Consider the following 9,781-nt stretch of genomic DNA (forward strand, 5'->3'; position numbering starts at 1 on the left):
AGGCAACCCTGCAAAGTTCCTCTCACCAACATCTGGAAACTTGTGCTAAAATTGAGAGAGCTGTCCCATAAATGAATCAGGCAACAGTTGTCTCAATGGATCATATCTTTAAGTTGAACTATCAAGTTTGTCCATCACCCATCCTTGGGTATGTCCCAGCAAACACACGAACAGCGTGCTCGGTGGGATAGATTCAGAACAGTGCGAAGCTGGGCACACTGGAGGCACGATGGGCCATCACATTACTGACAAAGACTAATTTCATCCACGTACACTCATTAAAAGAGAGGGACTCCCCAAAGGAAGGCTGAACAGGAAAGTCTTGGTGTTATTCACACTCATGCTCTTCTAACTTAAAGATTTGTATTTCCCCAAAAGTAAATGCAGTTTTCTTTTGAGCATGGGAGGGAATGAGTCAGCATTTCTGCAGCTGTGCACTTCCAGCTTTTTAAAATTGTGACGTATGTAGCTATTCTAAATTAGAATCACATTGTAATTTAATTGATTATATTCCCTGTTGTTAAATTCCACATCGATTTCATTTTGTTCCATTTGTAACAATTCACTTGATTTTAATTCTCAGATACAAAATGTAAATGTTGTGGAGATGTTGGCGTTGGACTGGGGTGGGCACAGTAAGAAGTGTCACAACACCAGGTTAAAGTCCAACAGGTTTATTTGGAATCACGAACTTTCGGAGCGCTGCTCCTTCGTCAGGTCAGTCCTCACTTACCTGATGAAGGAGCAACGCTCCGAAAGCTCGTGATTCCAAATAAACCTGGTGGACTTTAACCTGGTGTTGTGAGACTTCTTACTGTTACAAATTGGGTTGAATTTTACAGATTCCTAATGGATGTGTTTTTGGCAGTGGGGAAGGGAGGGCAAGTAAAATATGATAACTGGTCAGTTCACTGCATTCCTGCCCAGCCCCGCCGGCCTACATAAAATGATAGACAGGCGGGCATTGGAAATGGTAGCCCACCCACCATTTAAAAAATCTAATGGGCAATTGAGCTTTGAAACGAACCAATTCACCCGAATACACTGTACCCATGATGCCAGGATACAGAAGGCGTGGGCAGACAGGTGGCAGCAAGAGAAGGTCGTTTTTAAAACAACTTTGTGGAAAAGGTGGGAAAGAAGGGAGGGTAGGTACATCATTCGGGGGGAAGAACACAGTGCATGTTAGGGGCACATCCCCTTTCCTCCAAGATTTTACCCTCTCCTTTGTTCCTCCCCACCTGGCCTCCAAACACCCTCACCCACCCCTTTCATCTGCACCCCACTAGGTTCTCTGAACCCAGCCCATCCAAAATGCTGGACTTACCTAGGTCCAGACACCAGGGCTTCATCTCGAGGCCTACCTGCAATCCCAGCAGCAGCCACCACTGAGTTCTGGTGACATCGTTAGAGTTAAAAAGGTGAGACTTCCTCTCACTGAGGAACGGAAGCCCCACTCAGCTTGGTTAATCACCGGCAGTGGGTTATCGCTGCAGTACAGACTGTTCTTTTAAGTAGGCCATCTGATAACTGACTTTCACAATGTTGAGGAGAGAAGTACTCAGCCCATTATATAGGTTATTCATTGGTCTGTTTCAGTCTTACTCTTGTTATTGATTTAATTTCTCCACTTCTCATCATCATTTATCTTTATAAAAATTAAAAATCTGTGCTTTAATTATAAATTCTTTTTGACAATAATTCCATAGAATCATCGAAGAACCATCGAATCCCTACAGTGCAGTCGGAGGCCATCTGGCCCATCAGGTCTGCACCGACCCTCCGAAGACACATCATATCCTGACCCCCCTGCCCTATCCCTGTAACCCCACGCATTTACCATGGCCATTCCACCTAACCTACATATCTTTGGACATGAAGGGGTAATGTTGCATGGCCAATCCACCGAACCTGCACATCTTTAGACTGTGGGAGGAAACCGGAGCACCCATAGGAAACTCACAGACACGGGGAGAACTCGTAAACACAGATCGTCACCCAAGGCTGGAATCAAACCCAGGCCCCTGGTGCTGTGAGGCACCATAGTCAGCCACCATGCCGCCCATTCATTTTTTTCTATTGGTTTCAGTAATAGCATTCACATCTCTGTTGGAAAGTTGTGGTTTCAAGCCTCACTCTGTGGCATCTATCAGCATTTAGCAGGCAATGCAATGTCACAAATGCTGTTCTTTTGATGAAATGGGCTGGCACAGTGGCACAGTGGCACAGTTGCCTCTCAGCGCCAGGGACCCGGGTTCAGCTCCTGGTTCGGGTCACTGTCTGGGTGGAGTTTGCACATTCTCCCCGTGTCTACATGGATTTCCTTCGGGAGCTCCGGTTTCCTCCCACAAAGATGTGCAGGTTAGGTGCATTGACCAAGCTAAATTCACCCCCAGTGTACCCCAACAGGCGCCGGAGTGTGGCGACTCGGGGATTTTCACTGTACCTTCATTGCACTGTTAATGTAAGCCTACTTGTGACTACTGAATAAACTTTACTTCAATGTTAGACTGAGTCTTCATCCGCCCTCTAGTGGATATCAAAGATCTCAAGGCACTAACTGAGGAACAGCAAGGGAATTCTGCTGGTGTCCTGTTTAACATCAATAAATCTATTTGCTGCCATTCACCTGAATATTTGTGGGGTGCTTTTGTGTAAAAAGTGACATGGGGCATGCCTATTTACCAATAATGAGTGAGCATTGAAAGTAGTTCATTGGATGAAAAATGTTTAGACCTGAAATGCATGTAAATGCATTTTTATTATTTTCAAAACTACAGAGGAGCCATATTCTTAATTCCTTCCACCATCAGCCAGTGAAAATTAAATATGAACTAAACAATTTTTTAAAAATGAAAATGTATATTTTAGTGAGAATTATATTGGCTTCTCTGACACTGAACTCAAACTTTTTCCTTATAGATCATCAAAAATGTTTGTCCAGTTTTTTATCATGCTTTGTTGTTTTTGCAATGAAATTTTTTATCTTCTTCGCCCGGGAATTCTCTCCACTCTCTTCAGTCTGATGCAGATTGTCCTCAGAGGGCCCTATTTTACCATTTTGATTCCAAGTGCTGGGCAGACTTGAAGTTAGGAGTGTTTCAGATCCGACTTTTAGACCCGTTCTCAGGCGCCCCCATACACACTCTGCCTGTAAAAATATCAGCGAGTCTGAATCGCGGCTCACAAACCTGTGGGTGGGGTTTAACACGCCCGAAACCCTGCAGCTCTGATCTGCGCTTCCAGATGCGCATGCGCAAAAGAAAATAAGGGAATGTTGTCCCCTGCCACATCCCTCTCGGGCCGGATAATGCCTCCCCCTGACCCCCACAGACATTGTCCCAACCCCCCAACATTACTGACTCCCTTATTCCCCCCACCCGCCTGCCACCCAGACCGAACACGGGCCCCTCCCCCCTCGATCTCAAGCAGAGTGATCTACCCTTCCCCCCCACCCCAGACCCTTCTGCACAAGGCTCCCAATTCCTCCTGACTCTGATGGTTGCATGACACCTCCCTCTCTTTCCCCTGTCCCCAGTCATTGATGTGGAGTGACTCACCTGAAGAAGGGGCTTGGGGCTCCGAAAGCTTGTGTGGCTTTTGCTACCAAATAAACCTGTTGGACTTTAACCTGGTGTTGTTAAACTTCTCACCCAGTCATTGATCCATACTCCCCCTCCCCAGCAGCACACCTGCAAGTGCTCACTTGCCTTCCCCTCAGTGCTAACAAGCAAACTGCATGGAACTTGCTGGAATGCTCTGCCAAACTGCCGGCAGCTGATCTGCCCTAACGAGGGACAGCTCCATAAAAGACCCAAGGATGGACCGGCAAGCAGGCAGTGCAGGAAAAATCAACCACATGACCAGCCCCCCGATTTACTGAGGGCGACCTCTGGAGGCTGCTGGATGCAGCAGAGATGTGGGGGGGGGGGGCGGGTGATGATGGCAATGTGGCCTGGGAGGCCTCGTTCAGTGCCATGGCACTGGCCCCCAGAACCGGAAGCAGTGCTGCAAGAAGGTCAATGATCTCATCCAGTCAGCAAGGGTGAGTGCTGAACCCCATCTAGCATCTTCCCCCAAATCTGCCCCAGATCCTCTCATCCTCAGCACCCTGCATGCTTCCAGCCCCTGATCCCCAAGCACCTCCTTCCTATTCCCCCCCCCCCCACCCCCCAAGAGCCCCACTGCGCTTGCCCTCTAAGGGCCAACACCTGATGCTCTGCAGGAATCACACCATCATTTCTTTCATGGCTCCTTCTGTCTCAATGTGGAGATGCCGACGTTGGACTGGGGTAAACACAGTAAGGAGTCTAACAACACCAGGTTAAAGTCCAACAGGTTTATTTGGTAGCAAAAGCCACTAGCTTTCGGAACAGGCTGTCGGGTGGGTGGAAGTTCTGATTACGAACAGGGCACAAAGACACAAACTCAATTTACATGAATAATGATTGGAATGTGAGTCTTTACAGCTAATCAAGTCTTAAAGGTACAGACAATGTGAGTGGAGGGAGCATTAAGCACAGGTTAAAGAGATGTGTATTGTCTCCAGACAATACACTCACTCGCTGTCCTGTCTGGAGACAATACACATCTCTTTAACCTGTGCTTATTAACCTGTGCTCATAGTGTCGCTCAATCTGGCAACCACTGAGAATGGGTGCCCCCTGCCTGCCTCTAGGTGCCAGGTCCTGCAACAGGTTGCACAGGTGTTGCACTGTCTCCTTTTGAAGGCGGAGCCTTCGGCGGCACACGGTGTCCGACATCTGTTTGAATGACATTCGTGCACGGAACTGCCGGGGTCTCTGCTCCGTCCTTCTCCTGCGCCCTCCCCCCGCCTCTGGGTGAATAGCGGTCACCTGGTGGTCGTCTCCCTCTACTCCTGCAAATGGTAAGCCTGGACCTCCTGTGGCCGTAATTCTTCCTCCAGCTCCTCCTCCTCAGCTCCAGCAGCAGCCAAAATAACAGCAAGATCGATCGGTTGCATTGCAAAAGCCACCTCGTCACTCTGAAGTGGGGAGGGGAGGTGGAGAGGAACACATGTAGAGATTAAGGAATGCTGCTTGCCCCTGGCCCAGCAACAGTCACTGTCCATACTGCCCATTCCCCCATCCATATGCACCCCAGAATCACAGACCTCCCCCATTCCCCCAGCCACGTGCTCCCCAGAATCACAGCTCCTTGAAAAGCTCAGAGGTTGCAGCAGTGCAATTTGCAAGGGCTTTGTGTACACCCTTCAGCTGGCAGTGTGCTGAATGCACTAGGACCCAGCAGCATCCACAAGACCCGAGGTCAGTGCTGAGATCAGGGTCCGTGCTGCAAATCGGACACTGGACACCCTGCCGAGCAACAGCCTCCACCCTGCCCCCATACACTCGCAGAGCCCCCCTCTCCCCGACCCAAGGAACAAAATGGCCACAATGAAAGGGCTCCCCGTAAGCAGCAGAGAGCCATCGGACGCTAGGCACTTACATCCTCACTGATGGAGTGCCCCCGAATCAGGCTTACATGGAGCACGTCTGGTTCACGCCGATTCTGGATTGGCGAAAGTGATGGTAAAGGGGGAAGTGCAGGTAAAGTTGGGCATGCAGCCCATTAAGTCAATGGAAATGTATTTAAATGGCTGTCATGACTGTTTCAGGTGCGGTCCCAATTGTGGCCATTTTCGGATCTTGGTAAAGGGGGAACTGGAGCGGAGGGGGGCACGGATCGCGCTACTCGCCTCACGCCCGACTTTACCAAGTTTCGCACCTGAAAATGGGCGCAATGCGATGATAAAATCAGGCCCATAGTTTCCTATTTTAATGGTTCTTATTGTAAGCTTTGGTTAGACAATTTACTTAGGGTTACTTTTGTTTTGCGATGTGATTATTTGCTGCCCTCATGGTCAAACCCATCCAAGTAGCCAACAACTTTCTTTGAAAAAGTTAGCAGATCATTGTTTTGTTTGTTTAGCAGAGTCCCGAATTCCATTCATGTCCTGTGACTCGAACTGTCACTCGATCTGGCATGTGACCAGCAGTGCTGGGGAAGGTAGCCATACAATTAACTAAACCCTGCATCTGTGGATCGAGTTTTCAATTGCTTGAATAAATATTCTTTTTAGAAAGTCAATCATAAAAAGTAAAGATATAGGGGGGAATTTTCTGCCCCTGTTTTTAGTGGACGGGAATGGGGGAGGGGGGGGGGGCAGGCGGGGGGTGATGAGAATCGAGGTGAATCCCAAAAGGCTTTCATGTTGCTGGGATTTCCCCACCGAATTGTTCCTCCAATGATGCAATGGGGTTCCCACCAGGGAAGGTCGGGAACCCTATTACCATACATTAACATGCACTTAGTGGGCCTCCCTGCTGTATCAGCTTACCACGTAGTGATTTCACTAGCCCCCCTCTGCACCTCCACCCCCCCCCCCCCCACCCCCCGGCCTCGCTGCCGTGATATCACGTCAGTGGGGTTTACTACAGGTGTAGTAAAATGGGGAACTGGCGAACAGAATCTGGGTGCACAGGTAAGTATAGCCCCCAGGGGGAAAAGGGTCATGTTCAGGCCGTACCCTGGCAGTGCCTGTAGAGGGGGGGTGGGGGTGGGGGGGGGGGTGGGAATGGGGTGGGGGGATGGGGATGGGGGGGATGTGTTGTGGGGATGGGGGGGTGGTGGGGATGGGGGTGTGGAATTGGGGGAGGTGGGGGCCTCCCTGGGGGAGGGTTGGTCCCATGTCCATGGTGGGGGTTTGGTTCCCTGGGGAGGGGTTGGGGGGCCTGTGTCCATGGGGGAGGGCGAGGTTCCATGAGGAGTTTCTGCTTTCACGTTAATTTTTTCCGATTTCCCTTTATAAATAGCACCCCGAAATGTCAGGGGCTGAGGTTGCTGGCGAGGTGGGTTCATTCAGAGCCAGCTCCACCAGCGTGACATCATCGGACGCGCGCCTCCCATTTTTTCTTTCAAAGTGTTTGGAAATTTGGCAGGAAAATCTGGCAAGGCCGCTGACAAACTGCCCTCCGTTCTTCTCACCCAAGGCAACACGTCGAAAAAAATCATAAAATTCCCCCTGTACTATAAATTATGTTCTCCCAAAGGAACGTTCTACTGGGTACATTGACTTTTCAACCCCAATTTCTCAGTATGTACTCCGCACAGCTCAGGGAGTCAAAATTTCCAAAATCTACCTAATAGGATTTTATTCCATTTACCCGGGTGCACTCACAGTTTACAGGCATACTGCAGTGTGAATCATTTCCAGATGTATCAATTTTATACTTTTTCCTTTTTTTTAAAAGTATATTTATTAGTCACAAATAAGGCTTACATTAACACTGCAATGAAGCTACTGTGAAATTCCCCTGGTCGCCACACTCCAGCGCCTGTTCGGGTCAATGCACCTAACCAGCACGTCTTTCAGAATGTGGGAGGAAACTGGAGCACCCGGAGGAAACCCACACAGACACTGGGAGAATGTGCAAACTTCACACAGACAGTCGCCCAAGCCAGGAATCGAACACGGGTCCCTGATGCTGTGAGGCAGCAGTGCTAACCACTGTGCCACCGTAAGTGTGTTTCATGCTGCAACTGGAAAATGTTTTTTGTGGAATTGCGCTCAAATTTTCTTCACCTGTTTTCATCAGCATGAAATGCTTTTTATCTGCTTAGCCGTTCTCTCGTTAGGGCTCTTCATCTCAATTCATAGCACAAATCATGGTAAGAAGGACTCCAAATTGGTAGGGAAGGACTCCAAATTGGCGGAACGGTGGCACAGTGGTTATCACTTGCCTCACAGCTCCAGTGACCTGGGTTCGATTCCTGGTTTGGGTCGCTGTCTATAGAGTTTGCACATTCTCATCGTGTCTGCATGGGTTTCTTCCGGGTGCTCCTCTTTCCTCCCACAGTCCAAAGATATGCGGGTTAAGTTGATTGGTCCATGCTAAATTGTCCCTTAATGTCAGGGGATTAGCAGGGTAAATGTATGGGGCTACGGGGATAGGGACTGGGTGGGATTGTGGTTGGTGCAGACTTGATGGGCCAAATGGCCTCCTTCTGCACTGTGGTGATTCTGTGAAAGGGTTTAGAAAAGGATTGCTCTTTTTTGACAGTGTCCTTGTGCAAGTTTAAAAATAAAGAAACTGAGACAAATTGTGGTTAAAATGTTAATGATTCAGGAATAAAGTTCATACCCCGAAGAACGAAAACAATAATGAAGATGTTTTCACTATATTGGTAATTACTTCAGGCACACTGAGGGTGAAATTAAACCTCACTGCAGCATTCATCCAAGTGGAAATCAGGTTCAATTTAAAGGACCAACTCTTAAACCCAAACATGTCTGACACCACGGATCTGAAATTCTAACCCACTCAAAACCCATCCACTGGCACAGAGTGCATTATATAGTTCTTGCCTTCCCTGCTAGCTGCTATATGCTTCAATATGCTAATAAAACACCTCACACCTTTTTGGAGCTGCACCGGAGTAGTTGTCTAATCTACAGCATTCAGAACTACCTGGTATTCATGCAGTACAGCCAGTGGTCCTTAAACTGACACTCACAAGGCCATTAGGCAGTCTAAGGCGGTAATTTTCCAGCTGTTCACACCTCACTGCTGCTGCAAGCAAGGACGGAGAATTTGGCACTCAGCCAAATCTCCGTTTACTGCGGCGGGACTGGAGAATCCTGTCGGTGTGAACGGCTGGGTAAATTCCAGCCTAAGTGTGCAAACTCACAGGGATGTCAGACAGGAGTTTGGGCTGCAACACTCACCAGTAGGTGGGGCTTCTGCACTGAATGTGAATCAGCAACTTCACACCTTCAATCATATGTCAGTTTTCTCCCTCGTCCCTCAGAATTTTGAATAGCTCTATCAAATCTCCTCTCAACCCTCTCTACATAGGATAACATCAGCTTCTCTAATTGATCCACACAGCTGAAATTCTTCATTCCTGGATCCATTCCCGGATGTTCGCTAATACCAGTATCATTCACAACTTCACGGTTACTGAATTCCATGTCCAAATGCAACAAGCCCTGGACAATATCCAGGCTTGGGCCAACACGTGGCAAGTGATATTCATGCCACAAAGATGCCAGGCACTGACTACATCCAAAAGAGGAGAATCTAACCATTACGTTTTACATTCAATGGCATTACTATTGCTGAATTCTTCACTATCAACATCCTGGGGTGTTACCATTGAAGAGTAACTGAACTCAACTAACCCATATGAATACTCTGATTACAAGAGTAGGTCAGAGGCTGGGAATCCTGCGGCAAGTAACTCACCTCCTGACTCCCCGAAGCCTATCCACCATCCACAGGGCATTAGTCAGGAATGTGGTAGATACTCTCCACTTGCTTGGGTGAGTGTAGCTCCAACAACACTCATAAAGCTCGACACCATCCAGGACAAAGCTGTTCACCTGATCAGCATCCCGCCCACCAACTTGTATATTCATTCCCTCCACCACTGGCACACAGTGGCAGCCGTGTTACCATATATAAGATGCACTGCAGCACCTCCTCAATGGTTCTTTGATAGCACCATCCAAACCTTTACCACCTAGAAGGACAAGGGCACCCGCCAGTTCCTCTCCAAGCAACCCACCATCCTGACTTGTAAATATATTGCCATCCCTTCACTGTTGCTGGATTTAAATCCTGGAACTCCTTCCCTCACAGCAACATGGGTGTACCTATACCACAGGGACAATGGTAGGTGGCTCACTACTAAACTTTAAACTTTGAACCTTCTCAAAGGCAATTAGGGATTGGTGACAAATGGTGGATTTTTCAGT

The sequence above is a fragment of the Mustelus asterias genome, chromosome 1 (genome assembly GCF_964213995.1).
Source record: "Mustelus asterias chromosome 1, sMusAst1.hap1.1, whole genome shotgun sequence".
Classification (NCBI taxonomy): domain Eukaryota; kingdom Metazoa; phylum Chordata; class Chondrichthyes; order Carcharhiniformes; family Triakidae; genus Mustelus; species Mustelus asterias.